We start from the raw sequence: 18,509 nt of genomic DNA on the forward strand, positions 1-18,509 counted from the left end.
GACCCATCACAAATCAAACCAGACTATCAAGCAAGAAGCAAATGAGAGAAAAGAAAACCCAAAGGTAGGTCAAACGGTCACTGTTTACTACTTAAAGGGAGTTTTGTTTCTAAATGTGTGCACAGCATACTGTATATTGTCTTGTTTGACCCTAAACTATGAATAAGCCATTCCCCCATTTGAATCTCATCTCAGCCATGAACTTATTATCTGAGCTTAGATAAGTCCACCCCCTACCATGGTTTCTCAGGCTGGACTTGATGTCCCTTGGAGGTCCCATCCAGCTCAATGAGATAGATAATGCACTCAGAACACTCGGAAGGGCTAGAAAAGTGCTAAGTGTTGTTATAGACCTTCTTATCCTCTTAGATGAGCTGGCAAGGTACGGATCACATTACCCCCTTTTCCTCCAGCACACCTCCGCCCTCCGGGAATGATTTTGTGCTGCTTCTTCCTTTTGTGGGAAGTATGATCCAACAGATCAGTTTCATACAGGCTTTTAATCTTAGAGTCCTATGTTGCAATCCATTGTTTTATCTGCCTCTGTGCTTGTAAGTCACTTTGTGATCTGCAAAGTACGACAGCAACTAATGGATTTATGTAAACGGTAGCAGGGAGGCACACGTGCGCTATGTAAGTGCTCAACTAGCATGTACGCCTTGCTCCCACGGTCTTCGCATCCCCCACTTGGTGTCCTTCTGGGCCATGTTCTCTTCTGCTTTCCTCATCATGTACAAGCTGTATCTAGCCCAATGAGGGAAGATAAGGACAGGTAGAAAAAAAGAGGAAGAGACATCCTGGTTCACAACAAAATCACCTATGAACAGGCATTCTGTTGCCATGGTGGTCAGTCGCTTGTCTCTGGAAAGTCCGAAAAACAGGACATGAGTACAAGAGGAACAGATCAGTAGATCTTGTGACAGCAAACTCCAGAGTTTAAATCTTCACTGTGTCAAAAAGTATTCTCTGAATCTTCTGCCACTCTTTCCAGAGTTCTGGTACAGCAGGAAAGCAAGCAAGCAAACCTTCTCCTGTTTTGCTTTTGCTGCATCATGCATGGTTTTAAACACTTCTGTCTAAGCTAAGAAAGCCTCAAGTTTTGTAAGGAGAGGAGGAAATACTTCCATGTCCTCAGATAAGGTCGTGTGAATGGGTAGTTCACTGATTGTGTGATTTTAGGGGTTCCATCTCTGGTCCATGGGGTCACAAAGAGTCAGACACAACTAAACAACAACAATCGCCAGTGATGTCTGCGTCTCTCCTGGAAACCATACTGGCCTGTCTTTCTTTGGGCGGCCTTTTTCATGCTTGAAGGGCCATGGATCAAGAAAATTAATGGCATGTTACTCCTTGCCAAGGAGTTAAAAGGGAAACAAAAATAATTCATTGTACCACTTAATAACCTTGCTAGGCTCTTCCAATTACCCACATCTGTAATGTGTACAACGAATGGTACTCAGAAAACAAAACAAGAACATTCACATCCACAAAACCCATCTATTTCTGATTGCCCTATTTTTATTAGCTGTTTTTGCTTTTGTTGTTGCTGTTGTTTTGCTTTTCTGGGATAAACACTGAGTCAAGAGAGAGGAAAATCTAAGGCCTGCAATATTTATGGCTCCGACACACAGCAGTGTTGATGAATCTGGATCAGTGTGGCTTTTGCTGAGTACCTGGAAAGGTGAGATGGAGATACCCTGCTTTGATCTCCATAACTATCAACCGTCCTATACTGAACACAATTGACACCCATGACATTTTATAGAGCGTAAGAGGGCAAGTCTCGGCCCTATGGGACTTAACAGTCTGAATCTCCACATGGGGAAAATAACACAGGATCTGAAAACGTGAGGAGACAGAAGAAGGGAGTCTACTTCAGTTGCAACATGGCCGTCTTGACCAATAGGGTAGACTCCATTATTTAAGGAAGGCAGGGAGCGGTACAGGACAAGAACAAGGGAGATGTGCCAGAGGTTTTATGAAAAAGATGAGATTGGAAGGAAACAATGGGGGAAAATGGAAGACCTGGCCCAAGTAAGGTTCATTGTAACATTTCTAAACAGCCTTTCTGACAGGCAGGCAAGGTGGCACACAATTTAAAACAACAATTTTCCAATAATGACTTCACCCATAAAGCTAATGACACCTATCAGTTCACACACCTATGCCTGGCAGAGAAAGCACCATTTCATCCATGCTATTCAAGCTAAAGGATGGTTTACAATGGCAAAGAAAAAATGTATTCATTGCCACCTTATTGAGCAGAAACAACCCTTCTGGACAGATTTAAAGCAGTCCCCCTGTAGGAGACTTAACAGGTGTTGCAGCCTCTCCACTGTTGCGTGTTAGTGATCAGACAACTATCCGTTATTTCTTCCTGAGACACTCCTTCCCCGGGCTTAGCCTTTTCTCTGCATTTTTAAACCAACAGGATGGCATGGGTAGGGTGCCACCCATTGACCATCGCATGCCACATGGGACTATTTCTGCATCACACCTGGCAGTAAATATGGCTCCCCGCCCCCTTAGCAACAACATGCTAGGGTCTCTGCCCTCCAGTGGCACCACGGACACAACTGCCAGCCAACACAGCCTGTGGCATCATCTGATCCCACTGGCTAAGTGTGAAGGATGCCAAACCTACTGGCTGTTTGGTGCCTTTGAATTTACGGCCTGGAAAATAAAAGGAGCCATGTGCTCGTCTGTCTTTGGATAGGTAAATTTATCCACCACCAGAGCTGCTCCCCATATGCTGCCTTTGTGGGCCATCTGGTGTCTGGAGGAGAAAGGAGGAAACCTGCAGAAACCCTGCCACTTTGCGGCAACCACGGTCCGATAGGCTCATTCATTCTTTATGAGAACAAAATCCCTCCTAAGTCTACATGTAAGGCATATAAACACACACACACACATACTCAGAGGCCGCTTTGTAAGACAAAGGAGGAACAACAATAATAATAACAGAGACTAGACGACCCATCTCGCCACTGCCAAATGAGTGGCAGTTGAATTCTCCAAAAACTCTTCAAACGGAAGGTGGACAGGTGGCTTTGAGGTGTTGCACCCGGAACCCTCAGCCTTCAAAGAGAAAATGAAAAGCCATTGGATCTGAGCAGCCATTATATCCCTCTGCAAAACTGAAGGAGAATCCAGAGCTTGAGAAAATCGTTTTCTTGAATAAATGGTTTTTTTTTTTTTTTAAATCCAAGAGGCTCTGCTGGTCAGGAGACCAAGGACACTGTCATAACACTTTCAAAGATCTGGGTGAACCCGAGATCAAATGCAACTCCATTACCATAGAATTTCTTAGGTTTGGGAGGACTGACAAACCAGAGGCAAATTCTGAGTGGGAATATAAGAGGCCAGCTTATGGAAGCTCAGGCTGTTGGTCCATGTCGCCCGTTGTTGTCCCCTCCACCAGCTTCACATCTGTAGTGGGCTTTAGTCTGAACCTTATGGATGCTCTTCCAGGTGCTGAACCCTGTTCTCATACTATGTGACCCACTTGAAGGACAGCTCCTTCAAGTTCACACTGAAACACCAAGCAGATCCACTGCCTGCAACTCCCTCAGTCCTGGCAAAGAAGACGGAGGCGCCCGGCTCTCCTGGTGCCAGGCGGAGGGTTGTCCAAAGGAGCCTTTCAGTGGATGACACCATGAAGGGAACCTTGAACCCTCCACGCATGTGTCTCACCAATGATGTCGTGGTCCGACTCTGAAAACAAGTATAGAAATATAGGCAAGGAGTTGAGCGGCTGAGCATGACCAAGGGGCAACTCCTTCTTAAGCTCTGACTAAACCCAGACGGAGCCTTCTGCACCACATTGTCCACACTCAATCCCATCTGATTATGTATAATTAAATTGTAAACCATCCAGAGGGTGCTTTAAGTGCTACTATGGGGTGGTATACAAGTGGTAGACTTTGCTTTTTTGCTTCCCACATGATCTCTCCGTCCGGCTGTGCTGGAAAACTTGCAATGCCTGTGATGAAACCACCCTCTTAAATCTTCTGCTTTCCATTTCACTCACACCTCGCACACTGTTTATATAAACCTGTGGCTTAACATTGTACGGCATTGTATTTGAAGACACTGATCGCAACAAATCTGCCCAACATTGTTTTTAGTTTCATTTTCAAAAGGAGGAATCACACTTTGTTAAACTAATCCCCCACCCACCCTGTGAAATGTAGCATTGCCTTAACCACATACAGTATTTCAATTATATTTTAAGTAACAACCCTCTCAGGTGAGCAAAAACCAAGAGCGGAGAAAGCTGGCAGCCCATGCTATCTGGCTTCTAGCTATTACATCATCCGGTGGAGCTAGAATAAGGCAATGCTAACAAGGAACTAGAACAACAGCAGCAGCAACGAATGCTACCTGAGATATATATTCCCCTATAAAATCTCAAAATGATTGGAACCATTTTATAGGGGATTTGCTGCAATAAATTTTGCTTCCAATGAGGTCAATAACAGAGCGGAGTTACTCCAGGGTTTTATCTACTCTGTGCTGGTTATATTGGCAACGGAAATCCAAAATGATAGTCAGGTCTTGTTGCTTCAGGATTCAATTGCCACTGGAGCCCCTTATTTATAGCAGAAGCAACATAACCTTGGCAGAACACATACACAACACATGGAAACCCATGCTCCTTGACAAACATGTAGTAAAAAAGAATAAGTGAGTGTAGCACAGTCTGCACACCTCTGGGGCAGACACCCTACCCTTAGCCACCCAGGATGGCCTGGCTGCCAGATGGTGCAGGGTATAAATCCAATAAATAAATAAATAAATAAATAAATAAATAAATAAAAATAAATAAATTACAGGCTGTATACCCAGGTTATTGTAAAAATGCATCCAAGCCACCCATGTGAATAATGTGAGGCTGCAATGTTGCACCTATGAAATGACAACAAAAACCAACCACGGCCACCCATCTGTAGGTGCCCTGGCACCTTGTGAACAACAGCACGGGATCCGATGCAAACCAAGGGATTCTTCTGCTTCCACAAGCACCTCCAGCTTGTACGCCTTCTGAAACTCCCGTTTGTCCAGATTCCAACCCTGCGTGCCAAGTGGGCGCTCCCGATCCCACCAGATGTTATTACAGAGCAGTCTATTTCAAATCAGCGTAGCTTAAAATACAACAGGAAATCGATGAAGAGGAGATGGAAAGGGGTGAGCAGAGGGAATGGAAAGACCTGTCAGCTGGACCAACTTCTTCGTTTAGTTGCCTGGGGTAGGCATGGAAGACGGCTGGACAGCAGATTAGACCTGATTAAAAACAAACTGAAGGGTAAGGTGGTCAAAATGAGTTGATCTTTCTTGCTGTCTTTTTTTTATTTTTTATTTTTTTGGGGAGGGGATGACTTCTGAAAGATACAAAGAAATGAAAACTCTCTGGCAGAATTGATTTCCTGTCTGTCCAACATAGCCATGGTTCATAACTGACCGGGTGACATGAAGAACAGATGAATATTTTTATGCACCTGCTTTCCAGCAGGTGCCTGTATCCACAGATTGAAGCGGGAGAAAATACAAGCAGGCTCGAAGTGTGATACAGACAGCGTGGTAGAGTAGTTATAGAGCTGAGCTGGGAACTTTAGAGTTTTGCGTTTTTATCCTCACTGGTCCATAAAACTCCGGGGCCATTATTCAGCCTCTCTTGGCTTGACCTATCTCACAGGCATCTTGTGAGGATCAAAGGAGAGGAAAAGAGACAGGTAGAGTGCCACCAGCTCACTCCATCTTCTCTTCTTTAGAGTCACCCAGTGGGCCATTTCAGGATCCTGAGACTACTTCACTGTTTAGAAAGGCACTTCAAACCAAAATTAGAATAATTCAACAGACGGGATGAGCAGCACTGCGAGTGAAAGTTCTTTCACTTCAACCTTCAGGCCCCAAAACATACCTCCAAACAGGGTGAGGCAGCAGCAACAATGGCAGGGATTCCACCTCCACAGAGAGAGAGATCTCATCCCACTGAGGATCAGGAGAACCAAATTAATCCCGCTGCGGACTTGGTGTGCCTATCGTTGCTGCTGCTCTTCCTCCTGCTCCGGCAGCATCCATGTTCAGTTTAGGAGCTCCTAGGATAGGAGAGGTTGCACAAATGTTCACTTCTATATTGCACATCTAGTGTCTGACCTAGTCTGCCTGCTGGGCTGCCTGCCTATCTTCCTTCTTTCGGAAACAGTAATTGTCTAAAATTCACTGGTCAACCAAATCTGCACTAGGAAGGCACCCTTAGAAGCTCTCTGTGAGAAGAATCACCTGCCAATTGGCCCACTCTAGACGAGAAAGGCTCATACGTACAGCCTCTGCCTGGGCCGGGACTTCATCAATCCCAGCTGTATTTTGGCTTCTCCTTGGTGGCAACTCCTTCTGGAAACAAAAGTCTAACAAAATGCTGGTGCTCAATCTGTTCCAACAGACATTCACAGCTCAGCTTTAGGCCGGTAAACAGGCAAAGATTATTTGGATTTAATATCAAGCTCCTCTTGGCCCGGAGGCTTTGGTCCTCTGGGCTGAGATGATGTAGACCTTCTGTGATGTCTGAGAAGATCTGCCAATGAAGAGAGAAGCATTTGATCACAGAGAGGATGGTGAGGAGCCATGCAATGAGGAAGTGACTGGGGGGAAGGGAAGGAGAGACCATCGCACGGATGCTCCCTTTGCATGAAACACAAGAATGATTTCATCCCCAACACCTCCATTATGCCCTCTCTTTTAACTACACAGGGCCACTGAAAAGTCTGGAAGGCCCCAACGGCCTCCCAAAAACATGAGTCTGAATTTGGCAACCAACTCGGATGACTTGAGTTCCATGGAGTTTGTTACTCTGGTTAATTGGATCGATGGTGACGACAGTATTTACCAGATATGAGACTGCTGGTACTGTAATTACCTGTCAATCTACAGCCTAAAATGGACTCTAGGATTATGTACAGCAGAGTCTCCCAATTACAAGGAGGTTAAGGCAAGCGTGGCATATTGGAGCTAATCATGTTTGTTATTGTATAAAAGAAGGAAGGAAGGAAAATGGCAGCAGCTGAAAGAATTTCTAATCGGAAGCAACTTTCTTGATTCAAAGGCATTAATCCACAAAGCTCGGCTGCTACATGGCTTTCCAAGATAAACACACTACTGAGGAACTGAAAGGTATTTTTTGAAACATTTTTGTACCTAAAGGAGTCCCAAGCTACACTGCCACACCAGCAGCTATCCCAATTTTCATATTTTTGTTATTACATTGTTTAAAGAAGAAAGAGCTTCTTATTTCCAAAACACACATTGAATGTGAACATAATCTGAATTACTGTAATTATTTTTTTTAAAGTCCTACAGGAAAATGTGCACTACCCATATGAAGCTTCTACGGAAAACAAACCCATCTAGTCTGTAAATAACTGGGATCCAGAGTTTGCTGAATGCTTGCAAGGGAGAATTTATTTTCCATTATCTGACGGAAAGAACACGCACGGCAACAGGGAAGCGCAGGCCATTTTAATCTGGAAAAGTTTTAAGCTTCCCTAAAGTATGAGAAGTAGTGGATGAAGTGACAGAGTAGAACTCAAGAGACCTGGATCCCATCCTCACTTGGACATGGACATTGACCGAGGAAGCAATGGTAAAACCACTCTTTAAATATGTCACATAGCTTGGATAGCCTTATCAGAGTCACTATACGTTGGATGAGACTGGATCTCTTTCACGAATGGTTTAACAGACAGGTATAGACAAGATGCTTATCTGTTTTCTGTGATGTCAGAGCAGGTCAGCCAAAAGGAAGTAGAGAGTGAGAGCTGGAGTGAAACCCCATCCCAAGGAACTAAATATGCAGTGGAGGAGGTGATGATCAAAACTCAGAAGAGGCACTGGCAACATACAATGAAACAGATGGTAACACTTGTCCTCTAGTCAACAGTTTGGAGCATGTGTCATAAGCTGTAGCGTGTGAAATAGCAGGCAGCGTGCACCATGGACATGTCAGTTTCATGCAGGTATGTGTGTCTGCCCTATGTAGACTAGGAACAAGATGCATGCATCTACTTCCTCAGCACTCTAAGCATCCTGAAACTATATGAAAGGAATAGTGCCAAGCATTTGCTAATAGTCCTTTTTAAATGTGTGGATTTTCATAACCCACCTAAAAACAGAGAGGGAGTCTCTACATGTCCTTGAAACCTGAATATTTCAAAGCTTAAACCAACACCCATCATATACCCACAAGCTGTTTAACAGAGAATAACAGAGGATTGTAGGACTTGAGTTGAGCCATGCCAGTCATAGGCCATATGACAGGGAAGGAAAGAGCTTTTCAGATGGAAAAAGCGACATTTCCTCAAGGGAAACCTTCAGGCTTGGGGGAGAAGTTAATGCAGCAACAGGCAGAGCAAACGCCAGTCCTCACTGACAACCCAACCAGCCATCTGCGTGTCTAAACTCTGTTCTTACCTCTGCACACCTTGCATCACTGCAGAATAAGCAGCACAAAACCCAACACCACTGGAGACCAACCGGAAGAAAGCCACGGTTTCACTCATGAAGGGCAAGGAGCACCCTTCCTTGAACCACAGGCGCTCTCTCTGACTGAGGGATTGGAAGTACTTGGAGAGCAAGTTGCTCTTCCTTGACTTTCAGGTCCCCTTTATCAACACGGCAAGGAAGCCAAACCAATGTCTGGTGATGGGGAAGCAGGGGGAGATGTTGGGGGTCCGGAATCCGCCAGTGTTCCCTTCCTCCACCCATGTTATAGGAAAAAACCTTTATCAGGGGTGGATACCAGCAAATAAGAACCTTTCCTGTTCAAGAGAGTCAGCTGGCACTTATGATGAATTGCTTCGTTACAGCAGAAAGCATTGATAGCATCTAAGACAATATATGCCGAAAGTACCATTCTCCTACAGTACGCTTAGTGATCTGTAGTGTTCTTTTTAAAAAGAGTTTTATGTTGTGTTAGAAAAAGAGTCCCCAAAGGTTCAGTCTGTGTCTGCCTTGGGTATGAGCCCTTGGAAGGTGCTTAGAAGCAAACGGGATCTCTTGTTTCACTAAATACATATTGAAGCAAATGCTTTAAGCCTTTCCCAAAGCCGGCGTCATCTTTGTGTCACCTGAGATTTTAATAACAAGCTTGCAAACCAGGTGGTGCCCCTTTTAGGTGACCCTCTCAAGCTAGGCTACTATGGAGGCCAAACATCCTCCTTTCATGCCCTGATCTTCAAAAATGAGGCCCAGGCTTTTCCAGCAAGGCTGTGATTGATATGATTTGAAAGCTGAACAACTTGGTTAATTAGGCAGCCCTACAGAGGGACTGTCAAAAGTGCACCAAAAGCCATAATTAAATTATTATATTACACGGACACGTGAAGGCAGTCTGGTTTCCTTTCCTTTAAGTAAACAAGCAAGCAAGCCAACCTCAGGAATGGGTTTTCCCCAAGGCGCTTCCCTTCTTCTAAACGACAAAGTGCTGTCTCTTTGTCTAACAAGTTTGGGGCATTCTAATCCACATGGCCAGAAATCTGAAGCTGACCGTCTCTGAGCGACTTCTGCAGCTCCCATTCTGAAGCTTCCTTTAAGGAAGGAACCAGGCCCACACACCTGGCCAGGGATGTTCAAACTTTTATGGAGTTTTGGCACCATCTCCACCTCCGTAATGCAGACTGGAAAGCTAGCCTCTGTATATAAAATTTGTTAGTCTAACAAAGGTATCACCCATGCTTTGTCTTCTGATGGAGTCCAAAGAATGCTCAGCTTTTTCCTTGTTCCATTCCTAAGATCCAAGCCCTGAATCACCTACTTCCTGCTTTTTATCCCTTGGATCTTTCAGTCTCAAAACACAACCAACAAGAAGTCACTTCTGTACACTTCACCTCTTTCCCTCTAGGCCAATGGCCAATGCTGTTCTTGAGGAAATGTACAGTATTTAACTTAATGGTATTTTCCATTCCCAGTATAGAGTCTCCCAAACAGGGGTCCCCAAAATTAATTCCTGTAACAACAGCTGTCAAAACTACTGCTTTTGTTACACACTGCCCAGACTAGCAATCTTCTAGATAGGTGGTATAAAAACGAAACGAAATGAAACAAAACGAATGAATGAATGAATGAATGAATGAATGAATGAATGAATGAATGAATGAATGAAAAACCCTCCAACCTACAAGTAGGAACTAGATGAGTCTGACAATTTGAATTTCCCTCATGTTCTTAATTTTTGGATCTTAACTTCATTTCCTTCCATTTTAAATGGTTGTGTCATTAAAACAAACAGTCAACATGAAACATTTATATGCATTTTCACATTTGTTTATCTAACTACTCACATTTTCTGCCACATATTTACTCGTAATATAAACATTTTCCCAGTTGCCTCACATGCATATTTTTTCCAGCTGATTTGCCTAATTCATGTGCGTTTGGGTACTATCTTTTGTGTTATATGCATGTCTTATCTCCAATCTCCACTGATATCTGCATTCTCTTATGCTTTTTTTTATTTGAGAATTCAGCCCCAAAATCTGGAAATGCGTGAAGGCTGAAGCATCCAGCAGGAACCCTGTATCTCTGCACTTACCTCTCCTCTTACCCTTATCCTTCTTCTTGCTCTCTTTACTAGGTTTGTTATTATATGCGGTTTCCGGTATATGCTGGGGGACTTGAGGTCCTACTCTCATTGCATTTTGCTTCACACATTGGTTCAAGAAATCTGAATTATGTCAGTTTAAATGAGGTGCCACTGAGTGTCAGCTTTGCGCACAAAGACAGATATAAATGTAAACAATAATATATAGATATGAACCACGTCTATTTCTCTCACATCCCTACTTGCTGTTGAAAGCTGGTTGCTGCTTGTTTATTTTCAATCTCTTTCACTCTGTGGATTTGACTTTTTTTCTAATAAAAAAACCCCTAACAGTTATAATACCAGAAATGTTACATTATCAACCGAAGCTCTTGACAGGCGCCGTCTGTATAACCAAGCATCACAAAAGTTGTTGGAACAAGCTATCAGGTGGGAATATGTTTACCCAATAAAGAGTTCATAATATCTATCGATCGATCTATCAATTGGTCTGTCTGTCTGTCTGTCTGTCTGTCTGTCTGTCTGATTTATATACCCATATGGCAGCCAAGGCCACTAACAACAGAAACAGACCATCCTTGGAATATAGTTATCATGTTGTAGCTTAGCGTTACTGCAAGTTTTTTGGGGGGTGCCAGATGTTCAACCTTTGGTATCCTAGATTAAATTAATTCAGGCACCAGTGATGGGTAATCTTAAGTGATGCAAAATACCCTGAATTTTCTAGACACACTTCCCCCCCCCTTTGGCTCCATCCAGTAATGGAACCCTCCTCCCTGCTTGGGAAGGTCTCTGAAACTGGATTCAGCCTTAAAGTTGAAAAAGGTTCCTGACCTTTGCAGCAGATAATATTGGGATGGAAGAGTGTTTGATTAGTTCTAAATTATTTTTGTACGTATTTGTTTAGGTGCAGCTACAACTCCTTGAGTTTAGCACCTCTTGATGCACTCATATGAAGTCCAAAGGTCACCTGCTACATCCTTTTTCCATAACATTGACCATTCACAGCCCCCCAGTGGAATTCTTATTGTTAAACCATATTTCTGAAACTAGTGTTCAGTTATGCGATTCTGAAAAACATGCAAACACCAAGAATGTTTCCCAGAGTGCTTACAGTTAGAGCTTCAGAAGACGGACCAGCACGTACCTTCCTCAGATAATTAGATGCTGAATAATGAAACTAGAGGGAAGGAAGGAAACAAAACACAGAAATTAGTGAGTTCATAAAATCCCATCTATGTGAATCTATAGCAGCAATCTAGACACAGTACATACAGTGCATTTATGTATAAAGATTTATGAGATTAGTGTTAGTTCACCTGATCACTTTATCGCTGCATCATCATTATCATTATTTTCTGTATTCATTCCTCTGTCAGTTCCCTGTTAGATTGGCACGGGTGGGACCAGGGGAAGGAAGGAAGGAAGAAAGGAAATGGGGGTTGGGCTGGAATGCAAATCTCATCCACTATGCAGGGTGAACTCCCAAATCAACCTGCAGCCCCTTTGTGAGCATTGACCGCAGTTTCAGAAAGAATATGGGCATTGAATCAAATCATAGCAAAGCTGAATTGCTCCGATTCGGCTTTCTGTTGCAGTTGCAACCCTCAGTCTTAGAAAGAGTTAAGGATGAGTTTTGCTCAGTAACTTTTGGACAACGACCACTCTCTAAGCTCAGCTGTGGGGAAAAGGCTTCCTTTGCAGATCTTATTCATCATCCCTGAATTCCAATAAATTCTTACAACAAAGCCTGCAGATGGAACATCGATCGCGGTGCAATCAACGATGCGGGACTAGATATATAAATACATCCCCCTTTTTAAACACGTTACAGCTAGATATAGAAACAGTTTATTTTAAATAGTTCAGGGATAATGAAGCATTTCAACTTAAAAGAAAAGAGAAAGACAGAATTGGCAAGCTGTTCAGTTTTCTTAAATTTCAAGGTTTTCTTTAGATTTACATCCCCCTCTCCAAACTCTTAGAAGATATAATTTGATATCCAACCATCTAATCTCAATGTCACGATATCAATTAACACATCATTCTTTACAGCACAGAAAGCTATGGCTTGCCAGGTGCTGCAGGATTCCAACTCCCATCAGCCTCAGATAGCATGGCTCATGCCCAGAGATGGCGGGATCTGTAAACCGACAACTGCTTGAAGGGCTACTGGTTCCCAATCCCTGGTTTGCAGCCTTATGATATAGTCAAGTGCATGTAATATGCAGCATCAGGAAGGGACCGGGGGGGGGGGGACAGGCAGCTTCCCTCTGTCCCGCCAGAATAAGCAGGAAGGTCCTGAAATCAAGCTGGGATCCCTGAATATCCTGGGCACTGCACCCACCCACCCATCATTTGTGCCCGGGTGCCCAGCTGCTAGCCATCCTTCCCAGCCCCAGTAGGGTAGTGGGAGAAAGACAAGGCAACCCTCCCATGTGCGCACCACCAGCAGTATGACCTCCGCTGCACAGAAACCCACTGGGTGGCTTGAAGTGTCCACCACCCACCGGCAAAGGGGTGAGTGGGGAGGGCCCTAGGTTATACCCTGGCATTTAAAGGAACAAGGCCAGGAAACCTGGAATTTGACATTGTCTGAAACATGATTTGTGTTTTAAATCTGTCTTGTACAGATCTATGCAGCTCAAAGTTCCTTAATCATAACTGTGTAACACTGAGCCAATTCTGAGTTACGGCGAGCCTTTCCAGGGTTTTCCAGCTAGAAGACACTCAGAAGTGGTTGTCCCTTCCTTTCTTCTGATAGTGTCCTGGGACCAATGTGCAGTTTGCCCAACACCACACAGGGTGGCTGTACTCATAGGAGGAATTGAGCTCCCGACCTCGGGCACAACAGCCAGAGACCTGACCCACTGCGCTATCCAGCCAGCTCCAAAACCCCTTATCCCCTGCAAAATGAGAGGAGGAGGGAATCCTTAGGCAAAACACAGCTCCTTCTGCAATCCGTGGACGGATGGATTCGTTGATATACATCTTATGGCAGCCAAGTCCGAAGGGCAAGGACAGGGAGCACTCCACCACAAGGAGTTAGACACTCAACACACAATGTTCAAAATATCCACGCAAATATGCATTTTATTCAGAACTTGAGAGACAGCATATAAACTGTGGAAGTATATTCTAACTAGGATGCCTGATGCGACCCGTACCTTTCCAATTTCTCTCAACTGGGAGCCATCGGAGCCGGTTCACCCTCCTACATGTCGGGTTATGTGAAGGTTAATGTTCACGACTGAACATGTATATTTTAAAAACATATACAAACATACTCCCAAGTGCATATCAGGAATACACATCAATTTCCTTGCGGGAAGTGGGGAGAACGTGAAGGGAACGAAAGTGCTGGCAGGATGCTCTGCTCACTATCTGCAACGTTTAATTTAGTTTGTAGGAACTGCATACCAAAAATGCAACTGGGGGGGACACAACATCTGTACTTCCTCCACAGCTAAATCACAGCTATTCAGTGGGAGAACAAGGAGAGAGAGAGAGAGAGAGAGAGAGAGAGAGAGAGAGACCAAGCCTAGGGAAAAAGATGCCGTTCTGTGAGGTTCACTCCGAAGTCATCGTTCTTCAGACCTACAATCTCGGCCGTGCTGTTTCAAATAAGTCAACAGTGTGTCTTAAACGAAACAGCACAACCTCGTTTTTCTTGGCAGTTGGTGCACATGTAATTATAGAACAGCTTCTCCCTTCTCCCTCACATTTGGTGGCATGAATAAATCAGATTTAATCATGGGGAGCTTTGTTTGTTCTCCTGCGGCCCCAGAGTGTTCTGCAGGCTGGGAACATTGTTTCATATATGGCAAAATTTCTCTGAATTAATCTCGTCGCTTGTGGCTTTCTCAGAGAAGACCACACCAGCTTGAATCAAAATAGAAGTTACTCAAGCTGGCATCCTGCTGAAACCAATGGGACAAGATGGTCTCCCTCTTCAATTCAATGGTTCGTTTAAATGGGACAAAGGCAACAAACACAAGCAGGATCTGAGCCACAGTTTCTAAAGTACTGTATGTACAGTTATCACAGAAGTACTAACACAGCAATGGGGGGGAATATAATGCAGCCTTCCACTTGGCGTGAACATCAGTTGCTAGCATTTTTAACTCTTTGTTGGTGATACCATTAGCCAGCGCGTTGCTAGACTCAACACAAAATGCTGGTTGCCAAGTTTAAAACCTAATACAGCCAGGGAACATGTCATCTGAAAAGCCCACTGCATCTAGAACATGCCTGGCCCTCAGAACTGGCCAGGGAGGATCTCTTCCTACGCCACCCAACAAGACTGGCAAGAACAACGTACAGTACAGGGCTGTTTTGGTGGTGGCCCCGTGATGGTGGAATAGTGCTGGTTTGCATATGGAGACTGTAAGCGCCTGTTGCGATTATAGGACTGGTATTTTATTTTTTAAAATAAATCTGTACTCTGTTTATAAATTCTGTAAACTTTCTTAAATGTTCTGTCTCCATGGGGAGAAAATAACAGGATGCAATTACAATTAAAATAAATAAATAAATCGTGGCAGAGACTGGGATTAGCTGGGGGCTGTTTGAGCATCTTTCATGGATTTTGCAAAGGAGAGCTTTCCACAAAATTTCACCTTAAAGAAATATGTAATTTCTTACAAAAAAAAAAAAAAACTATCAGGATTGCCTGTCGTCAACATTGCATTTTAGGATGGAATTTGAAAAAACAAATTAGAGCCAATTCTGGTTATATTTAGAATAGACCTACAGGTCTACGTGCAATTACTGGTCCAGACAAGAGTAAGACCATTCAATCAGCTGCTGGACGGTGAATCAACCCGAATTCCCATTGATCCGGTGGTTCATTATAATCAGTAGAGCTTCTGCTAGTCATGATTACACTGACTAATGTAATCGAAGTATGAATACACTTGGATCCAAGCCACAGATTAAATGCATCTACTCTAAGTATGACGAAGCCTGGATCCAACCCATTGTTCTTCCCCATTTAAAACTGAAATTTAATAGGCGCCTCTCATATTTCCAGGCAGGAGATTTTGAAATTAACCTTCCCTTAACTCTACGAATGAGGAACATTCCCTCTGGCACCATATACCATGAAATGAAATAATGTTTAAAGTTTTACTTTTTAAAGTTATGGGATAGGGAACACACTCCTCAATTCCTTTGAAAGTTTTCGTCCTAACATTTCAAAGTTCCTTTTAAAAAATTTTTTTTCAGAACAAAAGAAATCACAGATACTGGGCTTCTAGAATGAGTAGATTGCCCCTCTGTGTGTAGTAATGGTGGAATGAAAGGGAGAATTTGATGTGATCTGAATCTTTTCTGAACACCGAGCAGGCCATCCATGCCGGCTGCTTCGTTTTGCCCTTGGGTAGGTGAGAGAGAAGGACACCACCACCTCCGCAAGCTCCAGAAGGTGTGGAATCCAAGTTTTAATTATTCATTGCATGGACAGGTTTGGGGAGATTAATGCTCATCACAGCAACCTGTCACTAAACTGTCTTGGTAAAATTTATTGCTGCCTCGCTGCCGTTCTGTTCAATCACACGTACACAAACCGAAACGCTACAATGACAAATCACAGGTAGGGGTGGTCAATCAAAATGTGCAGGTATCTGTATGCAGCCGTGTTTATTTCTATCTGTCTATATTATCTGTAATAATCTTAGAACGGCAGAGCTGGAAGGGACCCTCTGGATCACGGAGTCTAGCCCCTGCCAGGGAGGGAGGCACCGGCGGGAATCGAACTCCCAACCTCTGGCTCCGCAGCCGGTCGATATACCTAAACTACGAAGCTATCCAGTTACACAGCTGTATTTGTATCTGTGCTATAATATCCATCTGCAGGCCTTACACCTTTTGTGTGGTGGCTTGGCCCCCACCCACTCTGTCCTTGGCCCCACTCATTAGCCCCACACCAGGCGGCCTGGGCCTGTAGAATCAGTCTTGATCGGGGGTTCATTAACCTGCTTTTTTTGGGGGGTGGGTGGGGGGGAGGTCTCCAGAATAAGTCTGAGGACCTACTAGCTTTCACTGGTTAGAAGCCCTGAGCTCCTAGTCTCCATGGATGGCACTGAATTTTATTGCTTTGCATGCTATTTGCAGATTTGTGTTATTGGTCTGATTTTGTATGCTGCCTTCAGAGGGTTACCCGGGTGAATGCAGCTTAAAAATAATTTTTAAATTAAACAAATCTTGAGTTGCTCATTCAATTCAAGTTTTATAAGCGTCACGTGCTCCACAAGCATCCAGAATATACTGTACACCAGGCACCCTAATTTATTTCCAGAGTGCAGATGCACTTGTGCTTTTTAAAAAGTTTCAGAATACTCAGAAATGCTATCGGATTCATTTTCAGGAAGTCAGAAATGTTATTTAGACACTAATTATTGCTCAATTAAAAGGCGAAGGCCACAGATGTCTTCCATTAATGGAGACAAGGAAATACACAGTTATCAGCTTTTCAAATTAATAGTGGATAGTAACTGAAGACTACAAAAGAAAGGAGGTTTCAAAAAGGAAACCAAGCACTTTTCTGCACAGGTATTGAGCCATCTAGTAGGGAAGGGGGGGGAGAAAGAAGCCTAGGAGTCCCCAAATGCATGCCCTCGTTGGGTCACAGCTGTAGGGCTGAAAGTGGGCGAAGAGACAGGAGGTGGAGAAGCAGGCATCCATTTCCTCCTCCTCCAGGGCCACGTCGGGGGAGCGGTAAAGTTCTGAATCCAGAGCTTCCCAAAACTCCCCTTAGATGCCCCTTTCCTGCCTTGTCTACAGACTTCCAAGACAGACATGGGAAGAAGGCAAAGTCTGAGGCTCCTACGGATTCAGTTTCAACCCCTCAGGCCCACGCCCAGTTCCTCATCAGCTTCCGTGGAATGAGACTGAAGGGAGAGTGTAGGAGCTGTCCCTTGACAGAAGTCCGTTCCTCTCACTGTTATTGACCATCTGCTCGTAGAGGAGCCAAGAGAGGCTGCCACTGAAAACCCCAAGGCTCCCTGGAGCGCCGTTCGGAGCAAGCGAAGCACCGCGCAGACCAGCACAGAGTTCAAACACACTCTTCTCCTCCGTTCCGGTAGACGTCAGTTATTAAACTTCCTGTGGCTCAGGGAACGATAAGGATGGAAAGCTGAAACTCTGTTTTGGTGCTGGAGGCGAAACGTTTTATTAACGGAAAACAGCTGTCTCTCCTCAGCTTCTTTTATTCACAGGACGGCTGCTGATCTGAGGCCATCAGGGTGATGGCTCAAGGACTAAGGCTTCCTTTAAAACCCAACTTCTGCCGCTTTTCTTACAAATCTGGGGGATTTCAAGGATCCTGCTGAGACCTAAACCTTCTTTCTTTTCTTTCTTTCCACAAACTGGTCTGACAAATCTGATTTGCAGAATGAAAAATAACACCAATGTGGGGTTTGTATCAGTTAAAGTGTGTGTGCGAGGAAGGGAGGGAGGGAGGAGGGAACAAGGAATAAAGCAGTAAAAAGAGTCCAGAGGTTTTGCCCACAGCTTTGACCAGTAGCAAAGGAACGGCTGAGAAATGCAGTTAGCAACTGTCCACCCTAACATGCTCAGGTCCTCTCAAGGCAGGGCTGCAAAGGGGGTGGGAGCAGCGGGCAGCTCTGCCTTTCCCTTTAGATGGATGCCTTGTATCAAGAAGATGGGCTCAGAGAGAGACGAGTGTGCAGTATGAAGCTCAGAGCAACAAACAAGAAGGATTTGGGGCGGCTTTTCATCATCTTCTGTGTTGTTTGCATTGTGCCACTGTGGGAAGAAGCAGCAGCAGCTCGGGAGTATGTTTGCTTATGGCTCGTGGAATCCTCTTTGACCCTCTTCGGGTGGCAGCTTATGCTGGACAGCAACACCATCTGAAGTCAAGACTCTGACTCTTCTTATTCAAATATTTTTTAAA

The 18,509-nt window shown here is 44.2% G+C and overlaps 1 protein-coding gene across 10 annotated transcripts in view; it reads right to left on the reverse strand.

Annotated features, from left to right (window-relative positions):
- SEMA6D (semaphorin 6D) overlaps window positions 1-18,509 on the reverse strand; it is a 232,925-nt gene that overhangs the window by 95,552 nt on the left and 118,864 nt on the right. For 8 of the 10 annotated variants that reach the window (XM_078381012.1, XM_078381015.1, XM_078381008.1 and 5 more), the window contains exon 4: window positions 11,742-11,774. The exons of 1 other annotated variant lie outside the window; for it this stretch is intronic. The gene's annotated coding sequence lies outside the window, so the exon portion shown is untranslated. Of the gene's footprint in view, window positions 1-11,708; window positions 11,775-18,509 lie in introns of all 10 variants that reach the window. One more of the 10 variants, XM_078381009.1, reaches the window with a different exon arrangement.

Source organism: Pogona vitticeps, chromosome 12 (genome assembly GCF_051106095.1).
Source record: "Pogona vitticeps strain Pit_001003342236 chromosome 12, PviZW2.1, whole genome shotgun sequence".
Lineage (NCBI taxonomy): Eukaryota > Metazoa > Chordata > Lepidosauria > Squamata > Agamidae > Pogona > Pogona vitticeps.